This window comes from Mirounga leonina, unplaced genomic scaffold, assembly GCF_011800145.1.
Source record: "Mirounga leonina isolate KUSES-001 unplaced genomic scaffold, KU_Mleo_1.0 Mir_94, whole genome shotgun sequence".
NCBI lineage: Eukaryota > Metazoa > Chordata > Mammalia > Carnivora > Phocidae > Mirounga > Mirounga leonina.
The window spans coordinates 21,083,105-21,099,545 of NW_023270855.1; the positions used below are offsets into that span (position 1 = coordinate 21,083,105).

Genomic DNA, 16,441 nt, shown 5'->3' on the forward strand with positions numbered 1-16,441 from the left:
TCCTGGGATCGAGCCCTGCATCAGGCTTCCTGCTCCGCGAGAAGCCTGCTTCTCCCTCTCCTACTCCCCTTGCTTGTGTTCCCCCTCTGTGTGTGTCTCTCTCTGTCAAATAAGTAAAATCTTATAAGCCAAAGAGAGGCGCCTCAGAAGAAACCAACCCAGCTAACACCTTGATCTCAGACTTCCAGCCTCTAGAACTAAGAGAAAACAAAGGTCTGTCCTATAAACCATCAAATCTGTGATACTTGGTGACGGCATCTGAGCAGACAAATACCCAGGCAAATCAGAATCTACAGGAGGGCATGTGTCATTTGGAAAAGTCTTTTCCATATAATATATGATGTTTAAGCATGGAAAATAGTGGTCAGAAAAGCTGTAAGATTGAGCAGATCCACGCGGTGAGCAGAGTGGCATTAGTGGATGCCAAAGCCATAACACGGCGAACATTTATTGCCCTAGGCTGGTCACAGGGCGAGGGTCTTATGGACATTATCTCTTTCAGTTCCTACCACAATCTTATGAGGTAGGATTATTATCACCACTTTTAAGGAAACTGAGGCAAGAAGACATCTGCGGAATTTCATAGTCAGCAGGATAGGAGCTGGGGCTCAAAGCCAGATAGTCCTGCTGCAGGCCTGTCCACGTTGTTGCTTTGCCAGCTTTGGGAGATTGGGGGCCAAGGAGGGGTATTTGTCGGATCTATTATGATTATGAATTGAAAGATACTGGGGCACACTACCTCCAGTGTGGGAAGGGACCGAACTTCCAGAGAGAGGCGATAAAGTGCATCGAGTGGGGTGAAGATGTCACTAGTAATAATAATCATCAGGACTATTACAGGGTACTTGGTGTGTGTGAGCCTGATCTCAGTAAACCCTGTACGTACTGCCTGTTTCTTCTCGAAGCAGCTTGGAGCAGTTTTCCCAGAGCTTCTGATGGGTCCACACCCTGGGGATCTGACCCTAGCCCCTGAACCCCTCACCACTGCCTCCCCAACAGGCCTGGGACTTGCCCAGCGTGGTATCTGTCACAAGGAAGGAAAAGAGGATGTCTAACATTTGGCTTTTGAAAATAGGAAAATCTTTCTCCCTTTTTCCTGTATTACAAAAGCAATTTATGATAAATGTAAAACATTTTAAAACCAATCCAAAGCAAAAATAAATAAAACTTACCTATAGTCCCATCTCCTAATGAGAATCCTAGTGCTTTTCTGTCTGCCTTTGTAGTCTTTTTACTTGGAAATATACTTCCTGTGACTGTAAATATATGAATATTTTCACGAGCAGCAACATTAGTTAGAAAAGAGCAAGGACTTTGGAATAAGACTTGGGTTTAAATCATAGCATTCGCTTACTAGCTGCATGACTTTGAACAAGTTATTTAATTTCTTTTTGTCCTTAAGATGGGATAATAAACAGATAAAACTTACTTCATCGGGGTTTACAGTAGCCCAGTGTATGTAATGTACTCTTTGGTAGCAAGTGGCACACAATAAATATACAAACCATAACTTTAAAAAGAATCCATTTTTGTAACACGTCTTTGTTACTTAGCAACATATCATTCAACAAACATTTGGTGAGCAGGTATGACTGGGGATCATGTTTCCTTCTATGTCTTTGTCTATTTTTACAGCCCTTCTTAATGTCTGCATAGTATTTCATCAGTATGAGTCCCTGTTGTGCTTGATTTTCACTGGACATTTATCTTCCCCAGCTTTTATGCACCATCGGCAATGCTATGTTGTGTTTCTTTGCAACCTTGTCACTGAATTTTCCCCAGTGATTACTGTTTCATTAATATCAATTCCAAAGACTAGGAGATGGACAGGAATGGCATCGTTTTAAGGCTGTTTGAAGCAGTACCAGATCATCCCCTGCGAAGGTTGTGATCGCTTACCCTGAACCCAGCTGTGCATGAGAGTGCCCATTTCTTTCTTTTCTCTTTTTTTTCTTTTTAAATTCCCTGTGCTGTACTTTTCACCTCCTTGACTTATTTCTATTTGTGAGTTTTTGTTGTAATATTAGATTGATGGACACAAAAGAAAAATGGGGCATAATTATGCCCTGTGGGTCACTGACTCAAATCTGGCGTCATAAAGGATGAGCAGTGGCTCTAGGAATTGAGAAAGGAGAGACCGTTTAGGCACTGATGTTCAATTAATTGTGTGGTCCAAACAAAGGTGAGAACATCAGCTGTCACATAGTGAGCCCTCACCGTGGGCCAGGTGTTGGATGCATGCATGTGTAATTTAATCTTGACAGCAGAGCTTTGGGGCAGGGACACTTGGGGAGTCTTTTTAGCTCCATTTTATAGATGTAGAAACAGAGGTTTTGAGAACTTATGTGATTTGTCCCAAATCACAAATTAGGTTACTCTGGCAGAGCTGGGAGTTGAACCCAGGTGCTCAGACTCTCAGGTTCCTCTTCTTGTCCTGGGGTATTAGAAATGGAGATGGACACAAGAGCTGGCATGGAAACCAAATGGGAGGTGAACATGGTCGCTGGCTGGTGTTGGGGGGAACCCCACAGCATTTCTAGCTCATTGGAATAGAAGGCGGGGCTTTGACAGTCACAGGGAAGGAGGGAGGAAGAGCCAGTGTGGAGAATGTGAATATTCAGATGGTACCTACGGGGCCATGGAAACTGGGGCTGGAGATCTGCCAAGAGATGTGATAACACCACTTACCCTGTTTTAAGACTTACATGCATTATTCCACTTAATCCTCAAACCACCCCGTGACGTAGGAACTGTCATTACCCCCAGTTTCCTGCTAAGGAAACTGAGGCCCAGAGAGCTTGAATAACTCGGTCCATGAATGTCACAGCCAGAATTGGACCCCAGGCAGCCAGATTCTGATGCTGTGGGCCAAAGCAGACCGGGAACTAGAACTCCAGGGAGCGTTTGCAACCTGGGATGTATTTGTTGGAAGTGATTTCTCTCAGCTTTTGAACTTTGTAGCAATTATTGCCTGTAGAATTCAGCTAGCCACTAATTGTGTACTCTCCTTGACACAATTCTCATTTAAATCATGTATTGTTGTTTAACTTCTCATGCTGGGAAGACAACTGTGCCTGGATATCCCTCCTCTCAACCTCCAAACATGTGTAGCACAGTTAAGCAGAGTGGGGCTCAATAAATGTTTGAATTTCCCTCGAGGAGTCTCATCCCATAGACTTTAGACAGGTGCCTTCTCTGGAAGGGAAGGGCTAGGGAAGGAAGGTGGGGACAGTGCCCAGGTTTGTGTCAGAAGGAAATGAGAGAACAGACAGGAGACCAAGAGAGCACTAGAAAGAATCCCTTTTGCACGGTGGTGGAAGGACCAGATGGGTGCCTCGATGGCCCACCTAAACCCCTCTCTTCTTCATCTCCAGTCTCAGTGGGGACATGCCATGCAGCTTCCAGGCCTCGCTTGGTCTAGGCTCTCCTCCTTCCTGGGATTTGCCTGACTGCAAGCAGGAAGCCAAGGGACTTAACGTGTAGGGCCTCCCAGTGGGATTCTAACCCTTGTATTCCATTTGGGCTTTATCTTGGGAGCTGTTTCACATGTGCTCACATTTCCCATTTGAGTTGTTGGAAGAGTGGTACTCTAATTGGGTACCATTAAGGGAGGAGACATGGCTTTGAGAGACACACAGCTCTACCACTTACTAACTGTGGCTTTGGGGAAAGGATGCATCTTCTCTGAGCCTCAGTGTCCTCATCCATAAGATAATAGCACTTACTTGTGCCGCTGTTGTAAGACTTACAAGACTTTGGGCACAAATGCTCAGTACCGAGTGCTGGGTATGCAGTCAAGGCTCCATACACGTTGGCTGGTCTTAGAAATGGATGTCCTCCGGAGAATATCCAAAGGCTTCCCAGTCTCTTGAGCCACCAGGGTGAAAGGCCAGTGTGTTCTTTCTTTTCTTGTATTTACAACAGACATTTCACCACTTTGACACTCTGACACTTTTCCTTGATGATTTGGTCCTAATCATCAGTTCTTCTGCTCTCCTGAGGCTTTTCCAAACCACGTCATTCCACACCCTGAAATGTGCACTTCTTTCTTGAAAGGAAATGTGGCCATCGGATGTTGGACAGCTCTGAGTCTGGTTGTTTTCTTATATACTTACCATCCTGATTAGTTCTGTGTGTGTGTGTGTGTGTATGTGTGTTTTCGAAACTGTGAGAATTGTCTGGAAGTTCTTCAGTCATTTCATTAGTCATTGAACTTTTTTGGTTTTTAAGATTGAAGACAAATTTTTTTGAGGCAGTGGGTCAGATGGACGTGGCTGGCTGGGTAACCGTATCCCCGCTGAGTCAGCCGTCTGCTCAGACAACTAAAAGCTGAAGTATGCTTGATGACTAGTCACTGGCCAACGTCACATTAACTCAACATTTCATTTCTGCTCCTAAGTTGTGGGAACTTGGATGCCTTTGTGGGTTGTTCGAAAGCACTCCAACTATTGTATGGATTTGATTTTTGAAGCCTGGAGTTGTCGGTTATCCCCTGACGTGGTGTTTTTGATCTGAGGCCGAGGTATAGAATTGTGACATGGTATTGTTCAAAAAGGTAGGATTCACTGCCGTTAATTTACAGGAAGGGAAACCCAGGCTCTGAGAAACTCACCGACTTGCAAAAGGTGTCCAACAGTTGGTGGCCAAACTGGGACAGAGTTTGATCTTCCTACTAATTCATCATGCAGAAGCCACCCTCTTGGGCCTTGTTGTCCTTCTGCTAAAACTACCTGAGAAGCTGTTTATTTTGGTTCCCTGACCTGGGTTGGAGAGATGATCTGAGTGTCAGGGGTGGTCGTTGCCTCACAGTGCCCTCCTGGCCCTCTCCTGACACCCTGTCTGATGTATCCCTGAAGCATGTTATAACCTTGGAAGTCTGTTCAGTGTGCGTGTTCTCTGTTTCTCTGTGTTGCATACGTCATCCATCTTGGGTGGATGAGGTGCCATATGGGGTCACTCTGTTCTAACGTCATCCTCCCCTGTAGCACCATACATGATGAAATAATCATGCTTAGTAAATGAGGATGTTTATCTTATTATGGTACCACAACCTTGATGGTTCTGTCATTGTTTTTTTAACTTCTTTAACTTGGGCATGAATTTAGAAGAAGATTGAGGGTATGTGGGATATTATTTATTTTAACAAAGAATTTGGCCTCTTTGTTTTTATTCCTTTAAGTAATTTGTAATTAACCTCAAAGGCCTGTGGTAAGATGGCTTTTGTTTCTAGTTGGAATATGGGGACACAGAATTCTCTAGAAGAGAGATTTGGCTCAACTGCAGTGGAACTTGATGTTTCATCCCACAGAGTGACTCTTGTAAACAGTACTTTAAAATCCTTCTTCAGGACCGTTGGTTTTCTCAAAAAATATTTTCTTTTTTCCTCCCTTAACTCTTGTTATTTTTTTTTCTCTTTTCCAATAACGGAGGACGTTTCCTCTTTATAGTTCAAGCTGCTACCTTTTTCTTAATTGTGAAGCAGGCAAAAGTCATCCCAGAGAACAAGTGTCTGAAGAATTGCAGTTGATCCTGTGACCTAGTTGGTTTCTTCATTCTTTGAAAAGTTATTTTATACCCCCTCCCCATATTAGTTATGTATGCTGATTATTTAACCTTAACTTTCCACAGGAAATATAGATCCTATTAGGAAGACAAGCTCTGGTGTCCTCATGGGTAGCTTCCCACGGCAGGCTTGCGTTCGCTGCTTCCTCCTTATACGGGACCTGCCATTGTAGTTTTTTCTTGTTAGTAACATCATCCCTATGAATGTGATTTTTATTCTCATCCAGTAAAGAGGCTTTGCTTACCCACAGTGCACCTCAAGCTTTTGAACAGATACATGGGGATCATGTCTCTGGTTAAGATGAAATAATATAATTTGTTTATCACCTTGAGTTGTTTACCGTGGATTGTCAAAAATATGTTTTGAATTTAAAAGTGTGAAAAACAAGTGTGCTAGCTATCAAAAAAACTCTCCCCTCAAAGTAAACATATTTATAGAGCAAGACTCAAAACAAAATACTTGATCATGATAAGCCCAGCCAATGAAAAGAAAGTAAACATGTTTACCACAAAAGCCTTATAAAGAGCCCAGATGGCACTCAGCTCTCTGTTCACTTGACTGTTCTTCCAGGGACCTACTGAGGCTCCCCTGGGCCTCAGGGACAGAGATGCCGTTTGCCCTACCAGCAGAAGGCCCACCTTGTACAAGCCCTGGCCACTTAGCTTAGCCTAACTTGCCAGTGGGAATGGAAGGTTAGTCTTTTGAGCCATTGAGTGGAAGGTGTTGGTGAAATTGAACCTGGAGTTCCCATGGTTCTTAAGTGGAAACTTGTCACAGGTTGGGTGCCAAGTAGGCTTATGGGGAGTCTTCCTGGCTCCCTGAAGGGGCCCCAGATTAACACCGCATGTCCCAACCTTCTGTCCCAGACACTGTAGTGTAGGCATTGAGGATATAAAACATCAGTCACACCCAGCCCCTGCCTCATCCCGCTTATTCTGGAAAAGGAACCAAATAGCTTGAATAAGAAGTTGGTAGAAAAGATAAGGGCATCCTGAGTGATGCAGGGCATTTTGGGGTACTGAGTGCTACGGAGTGAGCCTTAGATGATGTAAAAGAGAGGAACTTCAGAAAGGGAATGTTAGATGGTGAGGAGTTTTAGACTTGACGTGGTGGCGGCTTGCCTCAGTACAGTCCAGGAGCAAGTTCAGGAGAGATGACCCAGTGAGAGGTGGCTCAATGGGAAATTGTTACTGAATTTCAGCACTGGAGGTCTTAGAGGTGGAACAGTTTCTAAAGGATGGTGAGATCCAAGTGTTCGCCATGCCCTCAAGTATAGAGGAAGTGGTAGTGGTTCATTAGCACTTAATGAGCCCTTACTGAATATGGGCAAATATTATCTCCATTTTCAGGTATAACTTGACCAGAGTTGCAGCTGGTAAGTGGCATAGCTAGGATGGGACAGATGCAGTCTGTTCCACAACCCATGTTTCAAGCTCCTGCACTGTACTGTTTCTCAAAGGGCTTGGAAGCTTTCGGGGTAAGGAAGTTAAGATAACCAGATGTGCATTCACTCATTCAAAGGTGTTTTGTTTGTTTGTTTGTTTGTTTTTGAGTGCCTTGTTTGTATCAGGCCTTATGTAAGCATTGGCCAGGCTGTTGGAAGGACCATCTTCATGACTATTGAGGTTGATAGAAGTGGCCACATTGGAAGGATCTAGACAGAAATTGTGAACCAGATACTAAAATACCTGAAAAGGTATGGAAGAGTGTCCTTGACACTTAGAATTAAAGGCCATATGGCTGGGCTGGGAACAATGGTTCCCTCTCATGTGATCACCAGAAGAAGGGTTTTGGGGTGGCTGGGTGGCTCAGTTGGTTAAGCATCCAACTTTTGGTTTTAGCTCAGGTCATGATCTCAGGGTTGTGAGATCCAGCCCCACATTGAGCTCCACGCTAGGCGTGGCGTCTGCTTAAGATTCTCTCTCTTTTTCTCCCTCTGCACCTCCCCCACCCCGCTGGCATGCGTGCTTTTGCATGCTCTCTCTCTAATTAAAAAAAAAAAAAAAGGTTTTTGAAGGATGAAGGAATCATAGTGGAGAGGGATGATGGCTTTTTCTTTGGAGGTAGATGATGGGCAATGTGGGCTGTTAGGAGAGCAGTACCTTGGTTCTAAGAAAGGGAATTGGTTGCCTGAAGTCACGGGATGTTGAGTAGATGGCTTCTGGAAAAGATGAAAAGGGCATCTTTAAGGAAAAAGGAAAGTTTCTAGATTTTTCATGATGTTGGTAATGGAGGGCGGTGGGAAGAGGTGAGCATTGGAGCCCCGGTGAAGGATGAGTGGAGTTTCTCCACTATAGAAAGGGGATTCTGGGGTTGCCAGAAGGTAGCAAGATACTTAAGGTGCCTCTTATCCTTGAAGAGGGGGTTCCAGAAGTCACTCATCTTCCATGGCAGGGTTCAGGCATAAGCTAGGCTGCTTACTGGGGAGACAGGGAGAGGGGACAGACAGAAGCCACAGGAAGACAATCCTCCAGGTTTTAAATGGATCGTTAAGATTTTTAGTGAAGAAAGAACAATAAACAAGCAAACACAGAAGGTTTAACTAGAAAAGTAATTACATGGAAACCATATTCCCCATGCGTTCTAATTAATCTAATGGGTTTACTTAAAAACTTGTTTTTGAGCATAGATACCAAGAAGTCCTCTGATGAGTTGAAAGAAATCTTGCTAGTGAAAGTTAAGCAAGAGAATAGTGGTTAGCTCTAGAGAATTTAATTGAAGTGAAATCAGGTGGGCTCGCTGAAGCCAAGAATGTTGGTGTAGTTGACCCAACGTTTGGTTAAATTTGGTTGACTATTTTTACTAGAACTTTAGAACTTAGCTCTTCTGACAGAAGCTTCTTTAGGGTAACTTGAGGTGATTATTATTTTAAAAACCGAAGTATTATTTGTTCTTCTTTTCTGAGCTTTATTAATTGAGGCAGATTGGCATTTTATTTGTGAGCTGACAACACACACCTTTTTTTTTTTTTTTTTTTTGCAGCCGGTGTGCTTTTTGAACTGGGTTCAGCATTGTCAGAAAGTTATTCATGGGAGTTGACGATGGAGCCTGCTCCACCCAGTTCTGTTCCCTTTCTATTTTGGTGCCATTTGCAACAAAAGAAACTAAGATAATAAATTAGAGAAGGATTGAAGCTCTCACAAATGCTCTCCTTCCCATCAGGTTGTGTAACTGATGAGACAAAGTGGGCCTGCTCTTCCTATGACACATGGGACCTGAAGGAACATCCTTGTGAACCGCCCAAGTTGGCCTTGGCCTTGGGGCTCCCGGGTCTTCTGACCAACCTAACTACATTACAAAGTCTTTAAATACATACATTTATGGGTGTGTACATTCATGTGTACACTTGTGTATGTGTGTACATTTATAGGTACATATGTATTTTTGTATGTATGTGTGTCTGTACATATATCCATGAATGTTTACGTTATGTGGCTATATAAAATTCCAGATTTAGCGTTCAAAAACCAGGGGGGAATCCAGTGTTGAATTTGAGTTTTGTGTCAGGATCCCCATGGGAAAAGAGTGGCTTTTACCTCTTCCGGGCCTGGAAGGACTGGGAAGGACAGGTAGTGGTTACTGGATTGTGGAGACTATATCTTTATGGAGAGGTCTGCCTGGTGGGAGCTGTGACCTTTCATAGAGGGACTCAGTCAACCTGCATTTCCCTGGAGGGAAGGAAGCCCGGCAGTAAATGCCCCATCTTCTCCATCAACTGAAGATGAGACCTCCACTGGGTGTAATCAGCTGGAAGCCAGAGGGCAGGGGTACCTCTTGATGTTGTCCACACAGGGCAGCCTTCCAGGGCACAGAGCAGGGTGGGGGGATATTGGGCAAAGGATCTGGAGAGGCACATGGAAAACCATGCACTGCATTTTGTTCTGTGAACTTCTTTGGGCTCGACACTGCCATATTCACTCAGATAGCCCATGGGAGAGGTTAGGGTGGCGAATCAGTTCCCACGTCTTCAGGCTGGCCAGGAGGCATCTGATTCTAGAGGAGCGGTACTGGAAGTGTGGTGGACACCAATAGCACCAACTTCCCTTGGGAGCTTTCTGGAAATTCTCAGGCCCTACCCTGGGCCTACTCAATTAGGCACATCCATGGAAGGACCCAGCCATCTGTGTTTTATTAGCCCTCCTGGGGATTCCAGTGCTTGTTCAAGATGGAGAACCACTGCTGGATGTCTGGCGGTGTTGGATGGTCAGCAAATGATGACAGTTCGCTGAGATGGCCACTGTGAGCTTGCTTGGAAATGCCAGGCAGGAACTTGTTGTCTGTGTCAACCCACTGCTTTGTACTTCCCAGACTTCCAGCGCTCCTTTTTTAGGATGTTTCTTAGGATGCCAGAGAAATGGAATAATGCATTACAGTTAGGCCGCGGGTGCTAATACCTAAGGCAGTTCATGCCTTTAATTTCCAAGTTGCCCTCAGCCATACAAGGAAGTACCAGGCCAGGCCCTAGACTTTCAGAGGTTGTTTTTGAGAAGCAGATGCAAATGCAGCCTGCGAGCTTGTTGTTTTCCCGGTGCCTGGCAGTGTTTGGTAAACAACTTGATTGCTAGGTCTTGGCCTCAGGGAACCACAGCTGCTCTCTCCAGCTCCCTGCAGACTTTTGTACTGAGCAAGGATTGCTTCAGGGAAAAATAAACAGGGGAGAACAAAACAAGTAAACATCACAGTTGTTTTGTGGCTGTCTCTACCTGTTTTCCTGGAGCTATTTTGCAACCACAGGCCCTGGGCTTTGGTTCCTCTTTAAAAAACAAAACAAAACAAGGCAGAACCCCGTGGCATCCTGGGCTTCTTTCTCCATGGTTAGACTGTGGCATGGCCACGGGAACTGGGGAGTCTGGATCACAGCCACTGCAAGAATATATGCATATTTTTAAATATGTAAATGGAAAGGGAGCAAGCTTCATTCTTTCTAATGACCCCCAAGATGGTAATCTGGTTTTTTGAATCTCTAGGAAAACAGATTGAATATGGCACAATTAATGTTTCAGCACTTCTAGGCTTTTCTCTAAAATAATTTAATGGGCTTTTAATTTATTGCAGTTCCTGATTAGTAGGGTTGAGGCAGGGTTGCTACTGACCCCCGGGGCCAAGGTGCTCTTCTGGGGCTCCAGTGAAAGGGAAGACAACAAAGTCCTGCTGTATGTTAGCCGTGACCTGTTGGAGCTGAGCCCTGGCTCCCTGAATTCTTGGCCCTAAAGAGGTGGAGAGCGTGGCAAGGACCCACTTTCATCCGGATTACCTGGGGGTATCTGGCCGAAACGCAGATTCCTGGGACCTGACTCTCTGGACTGGGCGTGGGGGCAGGAATATGCATTTCAAGCTGGTGTCCTGGTTGCACACTCAGGTTTGCAGAGCAAGGCCTTGGTGATCGAGAGTGCCACTGTGTAAATAAGTGAGCTGGGCTTGGGGGCATGTGATGTGTGGCCAGACTTTTGATGTAAGAAATGTTATTTTTATTTTTGAGACATGCACATCATTTTGATGCATTTTTGTGGTTCCTCCCCCCCCGCCCTTTCTTCTTAAGTCAGAGAAATCATTTTCTTTTGGCCTGAAATACATCTTTCTGAATGTCCCTGTAGAGAGGTGATGAACTTCTGTTTGTCTGAGAAGATCTTTATTTCATCCTCATTTTTGAAAGATATTTTTTTTCTGAGTATACAATTCTAGGTAGACCGTTTTTGCCTCCAGGTGGTTTTCTGGGTAATTTTTTTGGCTGTCTTTTCTTCTTCTTTTTTTTTTAGATTTTTTTTATTTCAGTGGCTACATTTTTTAATTTCTGGAGTTCAGAGTTTGGTTAGAGTTATAGAGCTTGTATCATATATATGTATGTTTATGTATGTACTGTAGTGTGTATGTGTCTATATAGTATGTACTTTATAGTATATATACTCTAAATACATATAAAAACTACAGTATATATTGTTTACGTAGTATTTTGGTTAGACTTACAGAGCTCGTATTTTATAGCATATAAAGGTATATATATGTTTTACGTATATGTATGAATTATACTGTGTGTATTTATATAGTATATATACTGCAAATACATATAAAAACTACAGTATGAATTATTTGTATAGTAGTTTGGTTAGAATTATAGAGCTTGGTGGAGATAGAATTCAGTTCCGGGTCTGTTGGACTCTTAAAACATATACAAACAAAAACAGAAATTATTCCGCAACCCGTAATGGTGGTTATTTTTTTGTTTTTGTTTTTATTTGTTATTTATTTATTTATTTTTTAAAGTAGCCTCCATGCCCAGTGGGGGTCCAAACTTAAAACCCTGAGATCAAGACCTGAGCTCGGATCAAGAGTTCGATTCCCAACTGACTGAGCCACCCGGGGGCATCATGGTTTTTTATTCTCATATATGCCTGGTAACTTTCACGTTTTAGGAAATCAAGCAAGACAACACTAATGATCTACCCTTAGAGCATTGTTTGCCCAGCCTGTGTGTCTTAGCTGGAAACCTGCAGCTTCTCCGAGCATGAATGAAAAGGAAAGCTACATGAACTCTCCCATCAGCCCTTCCTCCTCACTGCTGTTTCTCGGGGTGACTTGCCTCCTCGTCCCCACCTCCAAGCCTCTGAATACAACATTCTGGTTTTGTGAAGTGCGTTTTCCACTGCACCTTCCAGTTCCTTCTAAAACTTGCTCAGGATAATTCCTCTACAAAGCCCTTACCTATCCAGATACCTACTCTGTTTTTCTGTGTTCAGTTGTATGGCTTCCCTGTGCTTCTGAATCCCTCTAGAATCACAGACATGGCATGATTTCAGCAGTCATTTACTGTAGGGCTTGCAGGTTTGTTCTCTGCCCCCTTTTCCCACCTCTCTTTCTTTCTTTCATGGGTGCTGTTAAAAGATTAGCTGCTGTCTTTGAAAAATTATGAAATTTCACAGAACAGTAACCTAGATCACTGCCTTCGTACATACAATTGAAACCTCTTGAAGCCCTGGGCTTAGGTTCCCCTCTGGCAACAGTTGGCTTGTGGAGGGCACTGTCTGCCCTCTTTAGCTGAAAAACTGCTGGTCTTCCAGCTTGCGACCTTGTGCCTTGCTCCCTGTTCCTGACACGTGGCCTGTTTTGCTCACTTGCGTTGTCTGCCCATTTGTTGTGGGGTGCCTTAGCTTTCCCTGTGTGAAGCAGAAAGCTCAAGATCCGAAAGGCTGAGTGTCCTCTACAAGACCTTGCAGCGAGCTTGAGTCAGAAGGGTGTCTAGTACCAGGTAGGCACTCAAAATGTTTGTATTACTGTATTGGCTAGAAAAATACAGAGTTCTAATGAGCGCCCACTTTGTGGACTCAAGGCCCTGCTACTGTGTGATCTTGGGCAAGTTCCTAAAACTCTGCCTCCGTTGTCTTATCTGCTTATTAAGCCTATAACGTTGTCTACCAGGAACTTTGTTGTAAGAACAGAAGTAAATGAAATAACTGTTGTAAAATACTTAAAATAATATCCAGCGCATAGTGGGTTTTCAGTCACTAGCAATTATATTTTTGTAGGATGCTGAAGAGTGAATTCTTTCGATTGTTGATTCATTTGTTGATCCAGTAAATCTTTCTGGAGTGCCTGCTATGAGCCAGGCATTTTTCTGAAGTTTTGGAGTATAGTGATAAATGAAACAGAGAAGTTCCCTTACCTTGCGGAGCTTAGATTCAAGTGAGGAAGACCAGTGAATAAATGAGAAAAAAGTTTATAGATTATGACAAAAGCTCTGGAGAAAGCAGATAGGATGATATCACTGAAAGTCACTGGGGATATAGCCTAAGTAGGTAGGCAGGACAGCCTTCGTGAAGTGGCCTTTGCCCCTAAGACCCAGTGATGAGAAAGAGCCGTTTGTGTAAGGAGTAGGCTCAGGGCATTTCAGGTAGCGGAGAAAAGCACATGCTCCAGCCCTGATACAGATAAACACAGCTTACTTGAAGTAGAAAGAAGACCACTGTAAGTTGTTGTAGTTGGGTATTAGTTTGGTGGCTGGAGGTGGCAGAGAAATAGAAAGTGACTGATTAGCAGGGCCTTGTAGGCCACAGAGAGAAGTTTGGTTTTTATCCTAAAGATGGTAGACAACCTCAGCCCATTTCTTTTTGCTGTGTGATTCCAGGTTATGCTTACATACACAAAAGTTTGAGAAACACTCATGTGCAATACATTTGGGCCGATGGCCATAGACGTTGGAATTGTCCCCTGTGGAGAGAAATGGAAGCCTTCCATGGGCACCCAGGGGATGCTGTCAGCCACTGAGGGGGGCAGCTCATCAGGATGGGGCACTGGTGCCAGGGTGAGAATTCTTCTATGCATGTGCAAAACCCTCTGCCTGTAGCACATCTTCAGTGTTAATGGCAGATTGATGTAAGAATGATACGTGACAAAAATCTTTTTTTTTTTTTTTTTTTTAAAGATTTTATTTATTTATTTTGACAGAGAGAGACACAACGAGAGAGGGAACACAAGCAGGGGGAGTGGCAGAGGGAGAAGCAGGCTTCCCGCAGAGCAGGGAGCCCGATGCGGGGCTCGATCCCAGCACCCTGGGATCATGACCTGAGCCGAAGGCAGACGCTTAACGACTGAGCCACCCAGGCGCCCCGACAAAAATCTTTTTGATCAGGAATCTTAAAGGAAAAGCTGATAGTTTAGCTTATTTGGAATAAGCATACTTTATCAAAAAACCCCGGGCACCTGGGTGGTTTAGTTGGTTAAGCGACTGCCTTCGGCTCAGGTCATGATCCTGGAGTCCCGGGATCGAGTCCCGCCTCGGGCTCCCTGCTCAACAGGGAGTCTGCTTCTCCCTCTGACCCTCCCCCTCTCATGTGCTCTCTCTCTCATTCTCTCTGTCTCAAATAAATAAAATCTTTAAAAAAAACCCAACAAAACAAAACCCCAACAAAGCTAAGCGGTGGAAGGGACTTGGGGAACATCAGTTACTGCCCTGACCTTGAACATGAAGTAGCTGGAATCCTGAGATATTAAATAGCTTTCCTGGGTCCACACAACTGGTGATGATATCAGGTCCAGAATTCAGGCTTCTCCACTTTGACACCTGCACATTACATAGTTTGTTCCCTCCTGGTGGAAATATGTCCCTGAGTCTTTGGCTCCTTAAGTAATTCATAGACATTTTTAGAATTATTTTGGAAGAGAAATGAGGTTCATTATTGCTTAAAAATAATTTTAAATTAGTATTATTTAAATTTTCATGTATTTTCATCCTCTGGAAAAGACACTTACTTACTAGAAAATGGTACACTTATCCATGCAATATTTGAGTTAAAACACCTTGTGACCTGAGCACTCTATAATGGGACCTGATATTTTTTTAATGCCAAAATAAGTAAAATAGTCTGCACAAAATCTCCAATAAACAACAATCTCTCGGTGTGTGTGTTGAAGTCATTGGTAAATGTGTCTTTCAAAACAGTATTTCCGGTTCATATTTGACAGCATCACATTTGATATATCGATATACCCTCATTTTAAAGGTGTTTTCCCCTACCTCTAGATTCTATGTCTGCCTTGCTGTTTTCAAGTTTAAGGAAGTGGTGGTTTTAGAAGCTACATCTCAGTTATGTGTAAAAAATACTTTTGTATTGCAGTGTCCCAGGACCTTTTGCTGACAATTCCAGTTTCCAAAAGAAACATTTGGGCGATGGTGAGGGCTTCAGTCCCTTCTCTGATTTGCTGTCAACCATGAACGGGTGGATGTGATGCTTGCTGGCCAAAAGGGTAAGTGAATGTTTATGAGTATTTGTCTGAAAATTCACAAGACAAAAAAGTGGCTGCAGGGGTCATACATAGTGCAGGAAACCGATAGAAGTCCTAAGTTCATCAGAACAATTGCACACTGAGGGTGTGAGATTCTCATCTTGAAAGAAGAAAGCAACTCTGCTGTTGTTTTCTGCTGTACCCTTCTCTGCTGTAACTCCTGCAATGATCTGAGGATTTATAAAAGGCACCATAGGACACGGGAGAACTTTTTTTTGTTTGCGTGGGTTTTTTTTTTTTTTTTTTTTATTCATACAGTGAGGGGTGGGCTATCTAAGTTATGAGCCTCATGTGTAACTGAAAGAATAATTGCTTTTTTGGCCCCATAATCACTCAGCAAACAATGAAGCACCATGGACTAAAAATATGATGATCTCGTCTTGAGTTTCAGAGGGAATTTAGGTCTGATTTGTTCACTAAGAAGGAACATCCCCAGCTTTCCATGTGATGAGGGTTCTTGAGAAAACTACTATGGGCTCTCAAAGATTTTCAGAAAGACTTATGAGCATTTTTCTTAATCATTGTTCACCTCACCAAGTTATTCATTATAATTGTTAGGGGAGGTCAGAAGGGACATGATGATCTTTTTCTCTTACATGTGTTTCCTGTATTTGATGACATCTGCCATGTTCCTCAGCAATCAGTGGCTCTCTTATACAGTAACGAATGAACAATTGTGACTTGCCTTTGTCAGAGAAAATAATTGGTTGAGGCCAGGTGTTCTGGATAAAAAGTCTGACATCATTCAGTGGTAGCTTTGTCATAGGATGAGGTCACCTTTATGGGGTGCCATTTCATTTCAGATTTTGTATTCAGTGACACTTAATGATAAGAGAACCATTGACAAACTCCATCTCGTTTGTCTTAGTATGACTGTATTTGAAACAGATTCTTTTTAATGGAGGGAAGAGTAGTGAAGGAGGAAGAGCATTATATTGGTATTAGGAGGCCTAATAGTTATCTGACATGGTAAATATAGTTACCTATATTTAAAACAAATCAGGTAGGTTAGAGTCTCCTATTTGTTAGTGCTAACAGAGTCTCCTATTTGTTAGTGCTAACACGGCCCTATAAATTGTCAGTTTAAATGCCCTCATTTAA

The 16,441-nt window shown here is 43.3% G+C and overlaps 1 protein-coding gene across 1 annotated transcript in view; it reads left to right on the top strand.

The window, feature by feature from the left end:
- Nucleotides 1-16,441, top strand: part of FOXP1 (forkhead box P1) — a 580,801-nt gene that overhangs the window by 71,391 nt on the left and 492,969 nt on the right. The window contains exon 3 of the mRNA XM_034998709.1: nucleotides 15,172-15,301. The gene's annotated coding sequence lies outside the window, so the exon portion shown is untranslated. The remainder of the gene's footprint in view (nucleotides 1-15,171; nucleotides 15,302-16,441) is intronic.